A 16998-nucleotide genomic window follows, 5' to 3' on the forward strand; every position below is an offset into this window, starting at 1 on the left:
AAGTCAAGAAATATGAATCCTCGTTCCCAAGTTTCATTTGGGCAATCATATGGAAATTTTAAGAAGCGAAATGTGGGTCCTAAATCTCGGATCTGCGGCTAGTGTGGGAAATACGAGATTTGTTAAACCCGAGTGCCGTGTGTGGTAGAAATCATTTTGGTCCGTCAAGAGTAAATGAATGTTTTCGATGTGGTTCTCAGATCATTTTATTAGAGGCGCCTGAGAGAGTTGAGAAAGAAAAATTTGAGTGTAAAATCTAGTGGTGCGAGACTCGAGGGAAGGTATCCGAGAAAAGTGGAAGTGAAACAAGCGGTAAGAATGTAGCCAGAGATGCAGCGAGTTAGATCTGAAGGAAGAGCTCGGCTAGAACCTATGCTATTAAAGCGTGAAGATGCTTCCTTACCGATGTGATTACTGGTACATTTTCTCTTTATGATACTAATGTTATTGCTTTGATTGATCCGGTTCTACTCATTCATATGTATGCATGAAACCGGTGTCTAGTATGAATATACTGTTGAGAACACAAAATTTATGATTAGAGTGTCGAACCCGTTAGGCAAATGCATGATAGTTGATAAAGTATGCAAGAAATGCCCTTTAATGATTCGGGGTCATTACTTTTCGGCCGACTTGATGTTGTTTCCGTTTGATGAATTTGATGTTATTTTGGGTATGGATTGGTTGACATTGCATGATGCTATAGTAAATTGCAAAGAAAAGGTTATAGAATTAAAATATGAAAGTGGTGAAATCTTGCGGGTTGAACCAGACAAATCAGAGGCAATATTTAGTATGATTTCTTCGATGTCGGCTCAGAGATATTTGAGAAAGGGTTATGAAGCTTATTTGGCGTATGTAATTAATACAAAAGAAGTTGAAAAGAAAGTTGAATCAGTCTTGGGTTGTGTGTGAATTTGCGACGTATTTCGGAAGAATTGTCGGGTTTGCCTCCGGTCGAAGTAGAATTTGGTATAGATTTGATACGGAACACTCCGATCTCGATTGCTCCATATAGAATGGCACCAACAGAGTTGAAAGAATTAAAGTCGCGATTGCAAGAGTTGGTGATAAAGGCTTTGTGAGACCAAGTTTTTCACCTTGGGGTGCTCCGTGTTATTTGTGAAAAGAAGGATGGTTCTATGAGATTATGTGTTGATTATCGGCGGTTAAACAAGGTGACAATCAAAACAAGTATCCATTGCGAGAATTGATGATTTGTTTGATCACTAAAAGGAGCGATATGGTTTTCAGAGATTGACTTGAGATCCGGGTATTATCACCACGAGTAAAAGAGTCGATGTGCCTAAAGCGCTTTTAGAACAAGGTACGGTCATTATGAATTTTAGTTATGCCATTCGGGTTGACAAATGCTCTCTTTGTGTTTATGGATTTAATGAATCGCATATTTCGCCATACTTGGACAGATTTGTTGTGGTGTTTATAGATGATATTTTAATTTATTCAAAAGATGAGACAGAGGATCTTGAGCATTTGAGGATAGTTTTGCAAACTTTGAGAGATAAGCATTTGTATGCTAAGTTTATTAAAAGTGAATTTTGGCTCCGGAAGTTGGATTTTTGGGTCATATTGTTTGGTGATGGTATACGGGTTGATCCTAGTAAAATTTCAGCCATTGTTGATTGGAAACCAGAAAAATGTAAGCGAAGTTAGGAGTTTCTTGGGGCTAATGGGTATTATCATGGTTCGTAAATGAATTTTCTATAATTGCTGCTCCTATGACTAGACTACTCGAAATGATGTTAAATTTGAATGGACGGAAGAATGTCAACAGAGTTTCGAAGAATTGAAAAAGTTATTAACTGAAGCACCAGTGTTCATACAACCCGAATCAGGTAAAGAATTTGTGGTGTATAGTGATGCTTCTCTAAATGGTTTGGGGTGTGTACTCATGCAAGAAGGAAAAGTGGTGGCTTATGCTTGAGGCGTTAAAACCTCATGAGAGGAATTATCCTACTCACGATTTGGAATTGGATGCGGTGGTGTTTGCTTTGAAGATTTGGCGACATTATTTGTATGGTGAAAAGTGCGAGTATATACCGATCACAAAAGTCTTAAATACTTGATGTCACAAAAAGACTTGAATTTGAGATAGCGAAGATGGTTATAGTTATTGAAAGATTACGAGCTTGTTATTGATTATCATCCGGGAAAAGCGAATGTGGATGCCGATGCTTTAAGCGAAAGTTGTTGTTTGCTTTGAGAGTTATGAGCGCTCGATTGAAAATTTCAGATGACGGTTCGATTCTAGCGAGTTAAGAGCAAGACCGATGTTTTTACAAGAGATTTCTGAAGCTTAAAAAAATGATCAAGATTTGCTAGCCAAAAGAAAACAGTGTGAAGCTGATATGGGATCAGATTTCAGAATCGGTTCTGATGGTTGTTTGATGTTTAAAAATCGGATTTGTGTACCGAAAAATGATGAGTTGATTCAAAAGATTTTGCATGAAGCACATAATAGTTGTTTGGCGGTTCATCCGGGCAGTACGAAGATGTATAATGACTTAAAGAAAATGTACTGGTGGAGTGGAATGAAAAGAGATATTTTCGAGTTTGTATCAAAGTGCTTAGTTTGTCAACAAGTGAAAGCTGAACACCAGGTACCTTCGGGATTACTTCAGCCTATTATGGTTCCTGAATGGAAATGGGATAGGATTACTATGGATTTTATATCAGGGTTGCCGTTAACTCGGGAAGAAAAATGCCATCCGGGCAATAGTTGATGACCGACTAAATCGGCTCATTTTATTCCTAAGATGCGTCTGATTATTCTCTTAATAAGTTGGCTGAATTGTATATCCAGAGATTGTTAGACTTCATGGGATACCTTTGTCAATCATTTCGGATAGAGATCCGAGGTTTACCTCACGGTTTTGGCAAAAGTTGCAAGAGGCATTAGGTACAAAGTTAAATTTCAGACCGCCTTTCATCCACAAACTGATGGACAATCAGATAGAGTAATTCAGATTCTTGAAGACACGGTCAGATGTTGCGTATTGGAATTTCAAGATAGTTGGGAAAGGTACTTACCATTGGTAGAATTTACTTATAATAATAGTTATCAGACGAGTTTGAAGATGGCACCTTATGAAGCATTATATGGTCGTAAAAGTCGACGCCATTGTATTGGGTGAACTCAAGGAAAATCAGATTTATGGAGTTGATTTAATAAAAGAAACCGAAGAAAAGGTGAAAGTGATTCGAGATTGTTTGAAAGCGCTTCGGATAAGCGAAATCTTATGCGGATTTGAAACGAAAAGAAATGGAGTTTCAAGTTGGTGATAAGGTATTTTGAAAGTGTCTCCATGGAAGAAAGTCCTTAGATTTGGACGAAAGGGCAAGTTAAGTCCGCGTTTTATTGGACCGTATGAAATAATTGAAAAAGTTGGACGGTAGCATATCGGCTAGCGTTACCACCCGAATTAGAGAAGATTCATGATGTGTTTCACGTATCTATGCTTCGCTGGTATCGTTCGGATCCTTCACATATAATTTCACCGAGCGCGAAATTGAAGCGCAACCGGATATGACTTATGAAGAAGAACCGATTAAGATTTTAGCTCGAGAAGTCAAACAACTAAGAAATAAAAGTGTTGCACTTGTGAAAGTGTTGTGGCAAAAGCATGGGGTAGAAGAGACTACATGGGAACCTGAAGAAACTATGAGAAACCAATATCCACACTTTCTGGGTAAGATTTTCGAGGACGAAAATCCTTAAAAGAGGGGGAGAGTTGTAATATCCTGAATTAGGGCTTAATCGGAATAGTGGTTTCGTGACCACAAATATGAGATAGAAATAATTATTTTATAATTATTTTGATGATTATGATATGATTGCATGATTGTGTGAAAATTTCGTGATGAAATTCTATGCCTAAAGTGCTTAAATTGAATGTAGGGACTAAATCGAATAAGTTGTAAAACTTGCATTCTAGAAGTTTTTAGTATGAAATTGTTTTGGAATATTAATGAGGAGGTCTTAAATAGAAATTTGACCAATTTTAAGTTCATGGACAAAATTAGGACATGGAAGGAATTTTTGGAAAGTTTAGTAGTAAGGGTATTTTGGTCATTTAGTTATTAAAATGAATTAAAAACAAAATTAAAAGCCAATTTTTGTCCATCTTCTTCATTAGGCCGAAATTTCAAGGGTTCTCCATAGCTAGGGTTTGTTTCAAGCTTCCAAGCTCCATAGTAAGTGATTCCAAGCCCCGTTTTTAATGTTCTTTACGTTTTTGGAATCCCGGTAGCTCAATTAAGCTTATGTTAGCAATAATTCAACCTAGGGTTTATATTTGGAAAAATACCCATAGGTGAAATTTGTGTATTTTGATGTTTTATGATAGAATATGAGGTTTTAAATTATGTTAGACAACATGTGCTACTCGGTTTTGAGTGAAAACGAGTAAAAGGGCTTAATCGGCAAAAATACCTAATAGTCACAAGTATATGTTAGAGAGAGAATTTGATGTTGCCATAGAAGGGAAAAGTGATCAGCATGTTATAAAACATAAGAATAAGGAATAAAGTTTAATTCAGAGCCTAGGGGCAAAAGTGTAATTATGCAAAAGTTTAGGGGCAAAAGTGTAATTTTCCAAAGTTCGTATTAAATGCTGTTTTGATGAATGTATGATTAAATAAGATTAATTTGGCATTATAGATCAAGAGAAACGAGATTCAAGTCGCGATCGAGGAAAAGAAAAGATTGTGGACTAAATTGCAAAATCTTTATATTTTGGTACCAAGGTAAGTTCATGTGTAAATAATGTAGCATAATTGTTATTTTTAAGTTATTGATGTTAATTATATGATACGCTGATTTTTAATCGTGAAATATTATGCTTTGTGGTTAATGTTGAGTAATATGCAAATTATGTTTACTACTTGATAAATATGAATTGCTACCAAGTATCGGTTCCGATATTCCATGGAAGACGACAAATATGAGATCGAGGGAAAAAGCCCGTTTAAACCTTAGGAATAGATTAGGATACAAGTGACATGTCACTAGGATGGTTGAGCATCCGAACTCATTGAGTTGAGTCCGAGTTCACTTAGGGGCGGGTTACATGATTTCTTGATTACATATGAGGCACTTATGTGCAAATTATCCGTGTATCCGAGTTGTATTCCGATGTGTTCAACGAGTGAAATTTCTAGTGAAATGGAAGAACACTTAAGATGCAAGTGACGTTTTGGTAAGTGTTGTGAAATGGACACTTTGGACAGGTATGTTCTTAACCCTCGGGTTGAAAATAGATACAACAACGATAAGGTGGTAAGATGATGAATGATGTTTAGAAATGTGATATATGTTTTGGTGATACCATGCTAAAGTTGTTTGGTATATTTGTATTGTTATGTTACTTGTTATTTACATATGAACTTACTAAGCATTTATGCTTACTCCTTCCTTTTCATTTCTTGTGGTTTTAAACAAGTTTGGCTCAGAATCGGGACGGTCGAAAGTTCGATCACACTATCCAAAGGACTTTTATCTTGGTAAATGGCTTGTACAACTACTTAAGTATGGCATGTATAGCAATATACCTATTTTGTGTAAATAATTTTATGATATGGCCATGTTTGATTGAGAAAATGTTTGATATTGATAAGTCATGGTGATGGCTAATTTAGATCATGTTTGATATTATGGAAGTTTAATAGGTTATCTAGTTCATAAAAATTCATGGAAAGATGAAACTTGCCTTAAAACAGAATATTGCTGCAGCAATGACATGAATTTGAAAAATCACTAAAAAATAGTAAAAATGGAACTAAATAATTAGTAAGTTATGAAATTGAAGCTTAATGAGTCTATTTTCATGTGGATTGAACAAAAAAGGCATATAAATTATATTTTATGAGATATTTGAACTTTTGTGAAACAGGGCCAGAGTGATTTCTGGATCCCCTGTTATGACTTTAAAAATTCATAGTAAATTTTAAAAAAACAATTAGAAGTTGTTCTTTATATGTACAGATTCCTTATTGAGTCTAGTGTTAAGAAAAACAAACCTTGTAGTCATTTAAATTTTGTATAGAGAGATATCTGATTCATAATACACATATGTCAGAGCAGTCGAACCCTAAAATAGGGGAGACTTTAACTAATAAACTGTACTAATTGGTACAACCAAAAATTCTAGAAAAAAATTAGTAAATATATATATGAGTCTATATTTAGGGAAAATTTACGGATCTTGATTTCGAGTTTCATAACTAGAGATATGATTTTTCTTGTAACTGTGATGCGAGTAGCTAGAAAGCTGTGAATGTAGAAACAAATGATTTGAAGTTCTTAAATTGATAAATTATGTTCGGTAACCCCTCAAGCTCGACTCCGGTGATGGTCTTGGGCGTGGGGGCGTTACACAATGAATTAAGTTTTGGGGTGTGGAAACACAAAAATTTATATACTTTTCATACCCAATTTTAGTTAAATCCATGCAAATCCGGTTAAATTCTTGTCAAAAATTAATTAAATATTATAAAATAATTAAATCATGTTAAAAATATGAAAATGGTGAATTTATTAATTTTATACTTAATTTTGATTAATTTTGACTATTTTTGACAGATTCGAGCAAAGGTCAAAAATTGGCTCGGCTGACACTACTGAAAGCACAAAACCGAGAAGCAATTTGAAGTATCGAGGCACCTTAATTTCCAGCCTAAGACGGTCCAGAAATGTGTATTAATTCATAATTTAATTAATTTTAATTTATTCCCCATTTAATGTGGGTTAAATAAATTGTTTTTAATTAATTATGGAGAAAGGGTCCAGTTGAACCGCACTGGTCGAGCCAAATTGAGTGAATCGAACCAGCCACGAAATGGGCAGCCCAGAACCGTCCATATGCTGACCCAAACCAGAATTTTAACTGATTAAATATGCTTTTAAAAAGGCCCTCAAAAGACTTCTAAATTGAATTCAAACCCCACCTTAAATTATGGCTTTGTAAATTTTCCCCAAGCTTAAAATAGCAAAGTTGAAACTCTCAACTTTGCCATGTGTGTGGCCGGCCAAGGGAGGTCTCTTTGCCTGCTGGAATTTTATATTTTTAGCAGCCACAATCAGCTATAAAATCCACCCATTGCTGATCATTCAAAGCATCACTCACTTCACATCATTCTCTCATTCCCTCTCTCACTTTTCTCTCATTTTTTTTTCCATTCCATTCCCTCTTGTTCAAGTGTCGATTTCTTCTCTTGGGAAAGAGGCTTCTATCAACCATTTTGGAGCAGCAATTAGGTGTTCATAAGCCACCTTGATAGCCAAGGCCAATGAAGAACGAAGAATGGAGCAACTAGTCAAGCCACGGAGAAACACCGGATTTGCCTTTTGTTCCCTAACTCTTTAATTTCTGTTGTTGTTTTGACGAACATGTTTATGAATATTTATGCTATTGAAATGGTTAATTTAATCAATTCAGCTTAAATTATGTTTGTGTTGGTTTGATTATATTCTGCCTGCTTAAATTGTTAAAATGATGTTTATGTTGTTATAAGCCTCGGTAAGATGCTTGATTAAGTAAAACCATGCCTAAGTTATTCTTGCATTACGACTGTGAGGTAACTAATGAATTAATTATTTAAACGGATTGAAATTGTAATTAGTTGACACAGTACTTAATCAGTGCATATTTATTCTTCTAAGGTAGCTGAAGGGTAAATTAGCAATGTATCTGGAGATATTATTGTCTTGCATAACTTGCAATATTATTGTGATTAAATTGTCTCAAGGTAGGGATGCCTTGTTACTTCACAAAGTTTTTTATATGCTTATTAGATTTAATTAATCGTTTGAATTGACATAGGGATATGCAAGAGACTGGTTCAATTTAATGAGTATGTATGTGCAATAGCATGTTTGCTTGCTAGAATCTGTTTAGTCGGTTGAATTGACATAGGGATATGTCAAGAGATGAATGGATTTTTGTATGTAAGTTTGTTCATAAGTTAGCAAATTACCGGGTTCCTATGAATTTATTCGCAACAGTATAAACATGAGTTTAATAATTCTGAGTTCAAGAAATATAATTAATCCAACACAAGTATGTTATATTAATTAAATCTTATTTTGAAATCGTGCATCGGAACTCCTTTGTTATTTTTAATTATTTACTTTGTTTTTAAACAATTTTTCACCACCTTTTAAAATCAATTTTTTTTTACCTCACCTAAGTGTTTTACAATTAATTTCATAGATAATTCTTTTACAGTCCCTGTGGGTACGATAACTCAACATTTACTTGTCACTTTATTAGTTGTTGCGATTGTGTACACCTGCACATTTTTCCATCGTTCCACTATACTACCATTCGATAGGTGCGGTTGCCTTAGTCGTGATTGTAGTCTAGTTTAGTGATTCATAAAACTATCATCAGTCCCTTTGTTAGGTCAACGAGACCTTAAACATGCTTTAGAAAGAAATCGGGACTAAACCGGATAGATACAAATTTTTTCAAAACTTACACATTTTTTCTAAGTTACAATGGTCACACGTCCGTGTGAACAAGCCATGTGCCTCACAGGGCATTAGACACGCCCATGTGTCTAGGCCGTGGCAAAACAGGGCATACATACTGACTTGTTCACATGGCCACATGACACGCTTGTGTCCCAAGCCGTGTGGAAATTAGGGAGGCTACTAACTTGGATCACACGGCCGACCACATGCCCATGTGCCAACCCGTGTACCACACACGACCAATAGACACGCCTGTATCTCTAGGCCGCGTCAAAACTGTAGGGTATACTGACTTTAAATCGTAGGGTACCCCATGGGACACATGGTCGTGTAACATAACCGTGTGTCACTCACGGCTGAGACACACGCTCGTGTCTCTACCCATGTGGACAAAAATAGGCTATTTGCAAAGCCAAATTGCCACCTACTAAAGGTCCTCCCTACAAACAACAAATAGGTAACAATTGCATCAAAAATTCAACCAATTTCAATCACATAACATACATTCTTCATGTCATGTATTCATCAAACCAATTTTGTACTTGTATCCAAACAAAAACATACCAAATCATAAATCAAAGTCATACCAAAACATATGATTCATAATCTCAATTTACTTCATTCATTCACATGCCAAAATCTTACCAAATTCCAAAATAGGTACATACCAAAACTTATCAAAATGACCAATTCTAATAGCCATTCATGAACACATTATATTGACCATATTGCATCATATAGCTTATACTCAAAAGTCATTTATAAACACAACCAAAACCAAGCCATGTCACATGGCCAGATATACACATCTCAAAACACATTCAAAGTTCTCTAGCCTATACATGCCATACTTTGATATATACATTTTCATAAGGTACCAAAATTAAGTTTGATAGTGTGGTGATGATCCTCGACAATCCCCAAGCCTCTAGTAGCTTCGATATCTATAAAATAATTGAAAACACACACAAAGTAAGCTTTCAAAAGCTTAGTAAGCCATATACAAATAAACTTATTATATAACACATTTCTAAACCATTTCATTCATGTAGTTCAAGACAAAAAATAGCCACATATCTATAATTCTTATATAGCTCAATTGTTTATAATTCAACTACATATGCACATCTGATTCTCAAATAATTCATACATATTTCATATGTCCACATATATACATATGCTTACCTTTCATTCTCAATCTTAATATACATTTCAAACGTACCTGAATCGGGTACAAGTTCACATAGTCATTCATTTTCTCGGTATGCCCATTGAACTATTTGAAATCAAAGGATATGCAGATAGCTCCGAAAGCTCATACAATGCCAATATCCCAAATGTGGTCTTACATGTGATCAAATATTGATGCCACTATCCTAGACAAGGTCTTACACGAAATCAAATACGATGCTGATGTCCCAGACATGGTCTTACACGTAAATCTTAAATTGATGCCAACATCCCAAACTTGGTCTTACACGAAATCTCATATCGGAAATCCTATGTCATGACATATGTATCCTAACTATTCCTATGGTTAGTACGGGACTTTTCAGACGTTTTTGCATTATTGGAACTTTCTTGGATTTCACATATTTCGATCTCGATTCCATTCATCACAATTCAAATATCATATAAGAAATAATAATCCAATTTAACACATTTATTTGTATATCGACTTATCTCGTATGGAAATGAACGGATTTAACTGACTACTCAACCATTTTCAACTTTCCCCAATCTAATTCCGTTTTCTTTGGTTATTGATCTAAACACATTCAAATTTGACTTATTCAATCTAAAATTCATTCAAATCAATCTATATACACATATTTAGGGTATTTTACAAATTAGCCCTCACATTTTCACATTTTAACAATTTAGTCCCTAATTCATAAAATCACAAAATACACATAATTTCTTTATACATACACTTGGCCGAATATTCACTTAACTCATATAAGCCCATATATTTCATTTAATTTTTAGTTTAGTCCTTTAATTTTATATTTTCACTAATTAGTCCAAAATACTCAAATTTATCAAAAATTCAAAGACAAAAGATATTAACCCAACACATATCTTTCATTTTCCATCAACTAACATCATAAAGCTCACAATTTCATCAATGGCATAATTCAAATTCATCATCAAAATCAAAACTTGAGACATGGGCTTGGTAGATTTCTAAGCAACAATCACAAAAACGTAGAAATTATCAAAAACCGATCAAAAACCATACCTCAAATAGCCAAATTTGTGTCGAACCCTAGCTTGATTTATTCTCTCTTTTTCTTTTGATATAATCAACCAACAAGAAAGAAATAAACTAAAATTTAACTTTGATTTTAATTATAATAACATTAATACATAATTTACTAATATAACTTTTTTCATTTCATTTAAAATCCACTAAGTAATGTCCAATATTGTCCATTCATAAATCCAAAGGTCTAATTGCATCTTAACGACCTCACATTTAATAAGACACATCAATTCAGCACTTAATCAAATAGAAAGCCACATTTGCAATTTATGCGATTAAGTCCTTCTATTTAAGCACAAAAACAATTAAATTTTCATACGGAACTTTCACAGATATCAATTTACATATAATAAGCACAGAAAATAATATTAAAATATTTTTCTGACTTGGATTTGTGGTCCGGAAACCACTGTTCTACTAGGGTCCAAATTGGATTGTTACACGAACACCTTTGTATTGGACCGAACTTAGTGAGAAACAGATTCACGGGGTCGACTTGGTTAAGGAAACCAAAGAGAAAGTAAAAGTAATTCGATATTGTTTGAAAGCTACTTCCGATAAATAGAAATCAAACGCAGATTTAAAAAAGAAAGAGATCGAGTTTCAAGTTGGGGATAAAGTATTTTTGAAAGTATCTACGTGGAAGAAAATTCTCGGATTTGACCGTAAGGGCAAGTTGAGTTCATGTTTCATTGGGCCATATTAGATTGTTGAAAGAATAGGGCTAGTGGCGTAACAGTTAGCTTTACCGATGAAGTTGTAAAAAATTCATAATGTATTTCATGTGTCGATGTTGCGACGATATCGTTCTGATTCTTCACATGTGATGTATAGTGAGGAACCGATCAAGATATTAGCCCGGGAAGTAAAATAGTTGAGGAATAAAAGTATAGCTCTTGTGAAAGTGTTATGGTAAAGACATGGATTTGAAGAAGCTAAGTGGGAACCTGAGGAGGTTATGAGAAAATAGTACCTACACCTCTTTTCTGGTAAGATTTTGGGGGACGAAAATCCCTAAAGGGCAGAGAGTTGTAACATCCCAATTTTAGGCCTAGTTGGAACAGTGGTTTCGGGACAACAAATCCGATGCAGTAAAATTTATTTTTATTAGATTTTTATGATCTATAGTTTCAATAAATTTTTTCTTGAAAGTTTTGTTCGAAAATTTTGACGTTTGGGCACGCAATTTAGTCAAAAGGACTAAATTATAAAAAGTGCAAAAGTTGAGTTCTACATGCTAAAGGTGTCCAATTGCTATGAGATTTAAAATTAGAGGTCCTTGTTTTATAATTAGACCAATTTTTAAGTTAGTGGACAAAAATGGACAAGGAAAGATAAAATTTTAAAGAAAGGTGAAAAGGGCTTTTTGGTCATTTGGTAAATAAAAGAATACAAATGGGAAAATCAAGCTAAATTTTGCCCATGTTTCTTCAAACTTGGCTGAAATTTTCAAGTCCTCCATAGCTAGGGTTTTTTCATCTTTCAAGCTTGATAGTAAGTGCATCCTAGCCCCATTTTTAATGTTCTTTTCGTTTTTGAAGTCGCATTCACCCAATCTTTCCATTTCTACTATTGTTTTGAAGTAGAGCTCATGTTTAAAAATTACCCATGTGTGACATGTATGTTTTTTGATGTTTAATGGTAGAAAATGAAAGTTTGATGTGTAATAAACAACTTTTACTAAGTGATTTTCCATGAAAACACTAAAAAATGACCTATTTGTAAAAAGTTATAAAATAGGTAGTAAAAGTCTAATTTGATGAAAAATATGGGCTGATATGAGCATGTATGTGGTTCGTCTAGGCTTGGGTAACAAGGAAATTGAATACATTTTAATTTACGAGCCTAGGGACAAAAGTGTTAATATGTCAAAGTTTAGGGGCAAAAGTGTAATTTTTCCATAGTATGATTATTGGACTGAATTGAATCATGTGAAAAATAAATAAGCCAAATTTTCTATTATAGATCAAGAAAAACAAAGTTCAAACCTTGATCGAGGGAAAAACAAGGTTATCGATGATTAGATCCATTTCTCCTATTTTTGTACCGAAGTAATTTTGTATGTAAATAATGCATTACTATTTATGCTTTAATTGTGTTCTTATTGTATGAATTGTGATTTACTCTTTGAATGAATTCGACAAAGTTTTGACAAGTGAGAAATATCCCAGTTGAACCTTAGGAATAGATAAGATACAAATGTCATGACATTAGGGTTAGTTGAGATTACGTATAAGACCATATCTGGGATATGGCATCAATATGAGATTTCGCGTAAGACCATAGCTGGGCTATTGGCATCGATATGAAATTTCGTGTAAGACCATATCTGGGATATGGCATTGGTATGGTACTATGTATATGAGATTTCCCGAGTATCCTTTAGTATTCCAAGTGGTTCAACTGGAATCCTAACGACATAGTTTAAGTTGTGAATAACTATGGTATGTGATGAAAGATTATGGTAAATTGCAAGTTGGTACAGGTATGTATACAAGAATCATGCTTAATGAGCTCGGTATGTGATAAACCCTCAGTAAGATTTTATTGAGTAAGCTATGATGTTAAAGTTTTAATATCATCTATGCCAAGTTTGATTAAGAGATTTACAATGACACTTATGTTAATTTACTTCATGTTAAGTATATGTTAAAGTCTGTTTATGATGCATATTATTTACATAGGAACTTACTAAGCTTTAAAGGTTACTTCCCTTTCTTTTTCCCTTTTCTTATAGTGTCGCCAAGCTAGCTCAAAATTAGGGATCGTCGAAGGCTCCATCAAGCTATCAACTAATTATTTTGGGTACCAATGAATTTGACATTTTGAGTTATGGCATGTATAGGGACTTGGTTATTTTGTTATGTGTCATAATTGAATTGGCCTAATGTGTTGGCCTATATTGGTTGATAATTCATTTTTTAAATGGCCATATGGTATTGGCTAATGTTGATTTAAGTATATATATTCATACGATGATGTTTGTGGAAGTATGCATGATTGAAGTTGATAAGCATGCGATATTGTATGTGTGAAATGTTAATATGTAAATGATGTGTGGATATCTTGATTTGGCTGAATTGGCTAAATGTATATGCTTGGATTGGTGTTGCTTGTTGTTGTGTAGGTTGGTGCAAGTAAGGGTGGCAAAATGGCTTGGTAAATAGCCTTATTTCTATCCACATGGGTAGACACACGGGCATGTGTCTAGGCCGTGTGTGACACACGGCTAGCTCCATAGGCTTGTGTTTTGGCCATGTGTCCCTTACACCTTAATTGTTGTCAACCAGAATGCTCAGTAATGAGCACACAGGCAGAGACACGGGCATGTGTCTCAGCCGTGTGGACGGCACGGCCTAAGGCACAGGCATGTGCCCAGCACATGTGAAGTCTGCACCTTTATAAAAAAATTATGAAAATTAAATTGCCCACACGGCTTAAGCACACGGGCATATGACTTGACCGTGTGACTTCAACTTATTGATGACATCATAAACAGAGAGTTACACTGGTTAAGGACACGGGTGTGTGTGCTCACAAGGCCTACCCACACCAGCGGGCGTGTGACCCCTGTTTTGGCGAAAGAATTTCTAAGTGTTGGAAAAGTTCCCAAGGTTCTCGGTTTAGTCCCGAACTACTCCCAATGCATGTTTTAAGCCTCGTAGGCTCGTTTAAGGGACAATATGAATGTATTTGAAAAGTTTTACATCTAAATGGCAATTTTGTGTCCCAGTTCTAAATGTTTGTTTGAGTTTAAGTCTGGTAATGCCTTGTACCCTGTTCCAGTGTCAGATATGGATAAGAGGTGTTACATTTGCAATTTCATTTCTATTCCACTGACTAATAAAGTCATCAATAATCATGCATTATTCAGTTCACTAAAAGAGTCAATTCGAAATAATTTTCAGCTAATCCATTCTGTAAATATCATATCTAGATAAGTCGTTTACTCATGAATAACTTCTTCCTTAACAATGACATCACATATTCAGAATAATCCTCAGAAAAGTCTGATATCTCTTTTAATACCGTCTTTACTTACTAACCCATTCTCATTCTGACTACATCACTAAACATTCAACCTTTGAACTCTTTAGTTCCACATTCATGAGCTTAATCCATATAAATCTTGTAAATTTCATTATATAACACTATACTGGTCAAGAGGTGGAGATCATAAGCCTCAAAATCCAACTTTCATAAATACACACATATCACTTAACATTTATCATTAACATGTCCATCATAAAACATTTATTTCATACCTTTATGAGTTATGTTTCATCAAAAGTAACATTTTTACTCAGACACTTGAGTATTGTTTTCAGCATTATTGGAATTAGCATAGTTGGAAAGCATCTTTGTCTATTAATAAAATAATTCTCATCAGAGTCGAGAGATATCACACTATCACAGGTTATATAATGGCATGTATTTCTAGACTTTACATATGCTACGTTCAGTCCAAAACTAACTAAATCGTAACTCTGATATCACTAAATGTAACACCCCTAACCCATATCCGTCGTTGGAAAAGGGTTTCAGAGCATTTCCAAAACTTTCAGAACATTTTACAAATAAATTATACCAATCATTGTTCTTTTTCTGAGATTATTCATAACGTCCCTTAAATGGACCCTCAACGTCCAATACGAGCATTAGAATCAAGTCGAGACTTAATCGGAACCTCTAAAATTTTTTTGCGAATTTTCAAAAATTTTCCAAGGTGTAGGGCTCACACACCCGTGTGGTCCAAAAGACACGCTTGTGTGACCCTGGGACACGCCCATGCTGTAGGCCATGTTCGACCACGTGTAAGTCTCTGACTTGTGCACACGGCCATGCCACATACCCGTGTACTAGGCCGTGTGGTCAATTAATTCATTTAAAATTTTGTGCAGGTTTCACACGGCCAAGACACACACCCGTGTGCTCAATTCTGAGCATTCTGTTTCTCAAAATTTAGATGCAGGGGACACACAGCCTAACCACACACTCGTGTACTAGCCGTGTTTCATACACGGTCTAGACACATGCCCTTCTAGTCAAAATAAAGCCATTTCTAGCTTCACTTCTCACCCAAGTCACACCCATGACCTGCACTTGAAAAACACATCCAATACCAACCATTTCAAGCATTCAAATTAAACAAACTCCATCATTCAACAAGGCATTTTACTACATGCATATGTGTTTATAAACTTACCTTGGTTTAACTTAGGTATTAACAACATTTGATCACATATACTTAACATAACATATGTGACATATCGTAAACCAACTTAATCATAATAAACCATTACTAGCCATTCCAATGGCTAGGTTACAAAACATCATTTTCAAGCCACTATTGGCCAAGTTCTCCTATACATGCCATTACAACCATAATTGATTTACCATATTGTACAGACATGGGCTGATGGATAGTGTGAGTGATCTCTACCAAGCTTCCAATGCAACGAGCTTCTGATTTGCTATAAAACAGGGAAATAAAACTAAGTAAGCATAAAATGCTTAGCAAGTGTAACAACCCGATTTTGGGCTTAGTCGAAACGGTGGTTTTGAGACCACCAATCCGAAGTTGGAGAAAGTATTTTATTATTATTATAGAGTTATAGAATGTTTATATTAGTGCATGAAAAATTTGGTGAAGTAATTTTAGCGTTTGCGAGCTTAATTGCGAAAAAGGACTAAATCGCATAAAGTGCAAAAGTTTTAATTTGATAGTTAAGGGTGTTAAATTGCCATATATCTTAAATTGGGGGTATTTAAAGGGAAAATAGACCCTTAGATAGAGGCTTTCCCAGCCATGAGACAAAGAAATTAAATGGTCAAAGTGTTAGGTATTTGATGACCTAATATGTGATAAAATAATACTAAAAAGCTTAGCCTTCATCTTTTTCCTCCATCCTTTCTTCTTGACCAAAAATATCAGCCATTAGAGGAGTTTTTGAAGCTTGAAATTTCAGCCACTTAATCTCTCTACAAGTAAGTGATTTTGAGGGCTTTTCTTGAATATTTTTGTACTTTTGAGATCCTTGTATCTTGAGCTTTCTAACAAGGGGACTATTTTGCAAAATAGTTAAAAGTATAGGGTTTTTCCATGATATTAGACATGTTTTTTCTAAAATTTTATGGAATAAAATGAATCATGGTTGTGTAATAAACAACTTTTGTGAAGGGATTTCTCATGAAAACCCTAAAAAGGACCATTTTGCATAAGTTGTAAAATAATTGA

This window comes from Gossypium arboreum, chromosome 6 (assembly GCF_025698485.1).
Source record: "Gossypium arboreum isolate Shixiya-1 chromosome 6, ASM2569848v2, whole genome shotgun sequence".
Lineage (NCBI taxonomy): Eukaryota > Viridiplantae > Streptophyta > Magnoliopsida > Malvales > Malvaceae > Gossypium > Gossypium arboreum.